The following is a 6034-nucleotide window of genomic DNA, read 5'->3' on the forward strand; positions in this document are numbered from 1 at the left end:
TTCGGATGGGAAAGCATGGAAGGATTTTGATCATGCTTATCTAGAGTTTGAAGCAAAACCCAAAAATGTGAGGCTTGGTCTTTGTTCGAACGAGTCCATCCCTTTCAGTCAATTGGAAGCCCTTATTTACACTGGTCTGTTATTGTCACCCTCTATAACTTGCCACCTCAGATGTGCATGACGCCCCCTTACATGTTCCTTACTAGCATTATTTTTGGACCCAAGAATCTGAAAACTAACATAGATGTGTACCCGCAACCTTTTATCGATTAGCTAAAGTTGTTATGGGATGCCGGTGAGGAGACTTACGATATATCCAGAAAAAGATATTTCATTATGAGAGCAGCGTTGATGTGAACTGTTAGCGACCCAACATAGTATGTTATCTGGCTGGATGACAGCAGAAAAATTGATTTGTCCCTATTGCACGGATTCGCCACGAAAAGCTAGATGTCCGTGTGAGGACACAGATTCATCAAGTACTCATCATGGGCCCACCACGCTCCGTGCTAGGTGAACTCCAGCGGACGACCCCCACATTGTTTTTCTGGTTTCGAACCCGAGACCTCCAAGACTTTCCTGGGCTCTGATACCATCTCGCCACGAAAAGCTAGCTGTCCGTGTGAAGGTACAGATTCATCAAGTACTCATCCTGGGCCTATACGTTCACCTTGAAGCATGGACTGAAGAACAACTAGTTCGATTGTCATTGTCAGTTTCTACCCCTTGACCACACGTACATATATAATTCTTATTTATTTAGATTCTTCTATTCATCTAATAATTTCTAGATTTTAATTTATTTTGTTGGTTTCATTTTAAAACTTATTTTATTTAATTTTAAGGCAATTTTTTAATTTCTTTTTTCTTTTTAGTTTTATAATTTATTTTGTTGCTTTCATTTTTAATCTTTTTTAATATTAAGACAATGTTTAAATTTCTTTTACTTTTTCACTTTTTAATAATGTTTTAAATTTCTTTGTCGGATATTAATTTCATTTGCATTATTTAATTTAATTTTAAATTGATAACATTTTAAAATTTAATTTTTTTAAAACGAGAAGTTTACTCTCCCTAGGCCCATGACACCCCACATGCCAACAGATCCAAGTAAGTCACGTGGAAACATATGTGTGGGTGGCCTCACCAGGGGCTACGAGCGTAAGGGGGGATTCGAACTTACGACCTTATGAACTACTCACAAATCGTATACACGTACTAACCACTTGCGCTAACCCTTGGAGTTATTTATTTAGGTTTTTAGGTTTACTTCATAATTTTAGTTTTTAACTTACTTTATTTGATTATTTTTTATTATTTTACTTTATATCTTTAAATATTTAAATATTTTACTATTTAATGTAATATGCACTATTTAGTTTACTTAATATTTTTTTTCTGGCTTATACTACCAAAAAAAATTCCGTAATTGATTGTTTCTCATACAGGTCTATTTTGAGAAATTTCAAAGAATAAAGTCGAAGTGGAACGTTCATCCAAAAGATTGACATCTACTGACGTATGGGAGTCAGTGCGATGGTCTCTGCCGAAAGTCACTGATCATGGTCATGATTGTAGAATGAAGGGATACGGTTCTAGACACAATTGGACCAAACGTAGTATATTTAAGGATCTACCCTACTGGAAGGATCATCTACTCTTACACGATTTGGACGTCATACATATCGAGAGGAATTTCCTCAACAATATTTTCAATACTATAATGGACGTCAAAGACAAGACAAAGGATAATGAAAATGCTCGGCTAGACTTAGCTTTATAATGCAAACGACCAGAGTTGCATCTTGAGCAACTTGGTAATAATCGAGTTCGAAAGCCAAAAGCTAAGTATACATTCTCACAAGATCAAAAAAAAAACTATAAGTGAATGGGTGAAGTCTCTCCAAATGCCTGATGGTTATTTGTCTAATCTATCATGCATGTTAACGTTTCAACTGGAAATTTCAGTGGATGGAAGAGCCATGACTGTCATATATTTATGGTACAATTGTTTCCCATTGCTTTCAAAGAATTGCCCGAACTCATCTTGAAGCCATTGGCCGAGCTGAGCAAATTTTTCAAAGATCCGTGCTTCATGAACTTAGGACAGGAAGACTTGGCCAAAATGGAGGAGAATATCCTAGTAATCTTGTGCAAGTTGGAGGGAATTTTTCCACTGAGTTTCTTCGATGTAATGGAACATCTACCTATTCATTTAGTAGAGGAGGCTCGTAATGGAGGCCCAGTTCAATATTAATGGATGTACCCGTTTGAGATGTAAGAAATTATTTCATTTATATACTTTTTTAACATGTTTTTGTTATAGAAAAGGATGAAGAATCATATATGTTGAATATGTCTGTCTCGTATGGTATTATAACTTTAAATTTACACTTTTGTCATTCAACCTGAATTACAGATATCTCGGCAAGATTAAGAAAACGGTGATGCAAAAGGCTCGAGTGGAGGGTTCAATTTGTGAAGCTTATGTTTGTCGAGAGACGGTGAATTTATGTTTATTTTACTTCAGTTTGGATTTGCTTACATCGAGAACTAGATGGGGAACAAGATCAGTTGACTGGGCCAATCTTGTCGATTTTCAATAAGCCTGGTCGATCCTTCAGAAAATGTATCAAAAGGTGGTTGACTGGAGAAGAGCGTAAGGCAACTCACTTGCATGTGTTGCTCAACAGTGAAGAGGTGAAACCATTAATCACATAAGTATATTGATACTTTATTTTATTCAGATCTTATGAAACTATAATATATATGACCTAATCAATATTTTAACATAATTAATAAAATAACTATTTTGAGGAGACAAACAACATCAGTCCAGAACGACAAGCATCAGCTTGGACTGCATATGAATTCCCAAGTTGGTTCCCAAATTACGTAATAGAAATACGTCGGTTTAAACATAGAACATATGTCATTTCCCACCCATTTCCATCCACGAAATTAACAAATACTTATTTTCAATAAAAGGCTCAAGATCCAAGTTATCAAATAACCAATCCTCATTTGTTGTCCCTAGGTTTGGGTCCTAATAAGAAGTGTAGGACGTGAAAATATATTTTATGAATGGGTTCAAGTTTCAAGCAAACAAGGGAATCGTTAACAAGAAGGCTTGTAATAATAGTGGCATTTGGGTTAAGGGGGATGTCGGCAAAGGAGCAGGTGAGAGTGACTATTATGGGATAAAAAAAAGGAGGTCATTGAATTACAATACCTTGTACAGCCTATGCATTAAGTGGTTTTATTTATGTTCGAATGGTTCGATCTTGGATGAGACACTTGTAGAGTTCATCAAGAAAGGTTATGCAATTACGATCCCTTCATCATCGTGTACAATTATTGGCAAGTTTACTATGTGTTATATCCCGGGAATATCAAACCCAAAGAAGACTGGTGGGCTATTATATATACGAAGGCAACTAGCTGAGTGGAAGCACCAGATTTACTAGAGCTGGCATTTCAAAATGATGAGCCCTCAAGGGTTCGCGAGATAACTTCCGATGATACGGAGGTTTCATTGATTGATGATTAAGAGTTTTGAAATTTCGGATGTTTCTAGCATAACGAGAGGAGATGGAGCTAGTACTAGCTCTGGCAATGATCATTTAGCCATGGAGTGATGCAAACCATGACGAACCTGCCGCAAGACCCAACAACAATAGAATGAGATCAAACCCGGAATCGTCCAATGAAGGTTTCAAGGATAGGGAATATTGACCCGATGACTATAAAGACCCACAAACCAATATTATAAACGGAATATTGACCCGCTAGCTATAAAGAGCTAGAAACCAATATTATAAATGTCGGGCATCACAAGTTATCACACTTGCAATATCTGCAAAGTTGCTGAGCAACAGCTCGGAGAAAATCTCTCACACAAAGTTGAATGAAAACTGATCTCCCCTCTTTAGGGATGCCACATGCCTATTTATAGAGAGATACTAGCTGATAACCTAATTGGGCTAATGGACTGGGCTAAAATAAATCCCAAGTGTAATGAGCCCAAAAAATAAAATAGGCCCAAGTTATTGAAAAACAACTAAATTCAGCCCTTGAACTGTGATAATCTTTTAAATAGATTTATAGGATATGAACGGTCGTGGCTTCTTGTTCCACATGCAGCCCGCCCAAGAGCTCGACTTTTCTTCTAAGGACGTGCAATATCATCCTTTGCATGGCTTGTTCGATTCGCTTGGGTCGTGCTCTTTTACTTGGTCCAACTAGCACGTGCATGTCCCAATGCTCGACTTCATGCCATACCCCGTCATCCTGTAATGCTTCCGCATGCCCATGCGAAGGGTCCTCTAGCTGGATCATATCATGGAGTATGATGATGAAAACGAAAATGATGACTATGAAGATGTCGAAGAAGACGATCTTGGTGAGTCAAAACTCGAAGAACAAGAAAATGAGAGTGACGAGCAGATTGATTAGGAATGAATTTCTAACACTTTAATCAACTTTTTTTTTCATGTGCTGAGAGTATTTTGATTCTTGTTTTTATGCATTGAATTCTTGTTATGTTTATATTATTTGCTTCTATTCCATTTATGCAATGAATTCTACTCACTTATTCTTGTGAATATTTAATTATATTTATTTGCATTACTGTTAGTATTTTTTAAAATTATAATTTCAATATTATTCAATAAACATGCTCTCTAATTTTTCTTAAAGAAAAAGTGCTACTAACATTAAAACTTACAAATACAATTAGGTAAAGAAAAAAAAGAAATATATATATATATGTATATATTAAATTGTGAAGAAGGAACTAATACCGAAATTAATTTTCATCCTCGGGTCTTTATGTACTCAAAGGCAGACATATGGTATTTGTAGGGAAAAAAAAAGGAACCATAAATCAAAAGAATGGTCTTCAAAAGATTTGAACCTGTGACCAACAGAGGTGAAAGCTGAAAAGAGTGAAAATTGGAAACATAAATAAATATTAAATAGAATATATTGCATGCCTGATGCCATTTGAAGTACCAAGCAAGGGTTTTGAACCCTAATTCCGATCTCCCTATTTCATTAACTCTCGCTCTCTTTCTCTCTATTTCGTTCTCTTTTCTGTTGCTCCGCTCGACGACGAGCTCATCCCTGATGACGACAACAAGCCCTCCTTGACGATGAGCTCATCACGAGCCCTCCCCGACGACTAGGCTATTCGGCTGGTCCTCCTTTCTACTGCTCTGCCCGACCTCGGGTATCAAAAGCTATAAATACGTAGAAAAGCTTAGAATTTCATTTGTACCTGCTGCAGGTGCCTGCTTCACTAAAAAATGAGTTTCGAACATTGTATTCATCTTATTTTTCACAAAATGCATTGGATGAAATGCCCAGTAATTGGAAAAGTGCGTTTCAAGCCTTGTATTCGTATTATTGTATTACCCAATAAAATACAGGCAGATTAGATAGTGCCATTATAGATCTTGCAATGTCTAGGAGAGTTCTATTTCTCATCTCAGCCATTCCATTCTGTTGTGGTGTTCCAAGAATTATTAATTACCTATGCATTTTCTTTTCATCATAGAGCCTTTTAAATTGCTTAGATAAATACTCGCTGCCTTGGTCTCAGGAAAATTAAAACTATTTTCAAAAAGTAAAATTAAATTAACATAAACAGTTTGGGTATGATAGTTTGGGACATGGTTAACCTTCCACCGGGATGCAAGACCATCGTGAACAAGTGAGTACCTTAGATTCCATCGAGCTATTACATCTAATGGGTTTACGGTGACTGAGAATGACCATTGTGTGTAGCAGTACAACGAAAACTCCTTGATACTTTCTCTTTGTGTCAACGACATTTTAATGGCTGGAAATGACAAGCAAATGCTTGTTGAGTTTAAGGAGTAGTTGTCCACGTTTTGATATGAAAGATATGGACGGAGTTGCTTATTTGCTCGAAATTAAGATGTTGAGAGATCGTTCATGAGGCTCTTGGGAATGTCCCAAGAGAATTACATTCAGAAGATCTTCGAACGATTCTAGATGCACAACTGTAAAC

This window comes from Punica granatum, chromosome 6 (genome assembly GCF_007655135.1).
Source record: "Punica granatum isolate Tunisia-2019 chromosome 6, ASM765513v2, whole genome shotgun sequence".
Lineage (NCBI taxonomy): Eukaryota > Viridiplantae > Streptophyta > Magnoliopsida > Myrtales > Lythraceae > Punica > Punica granatum.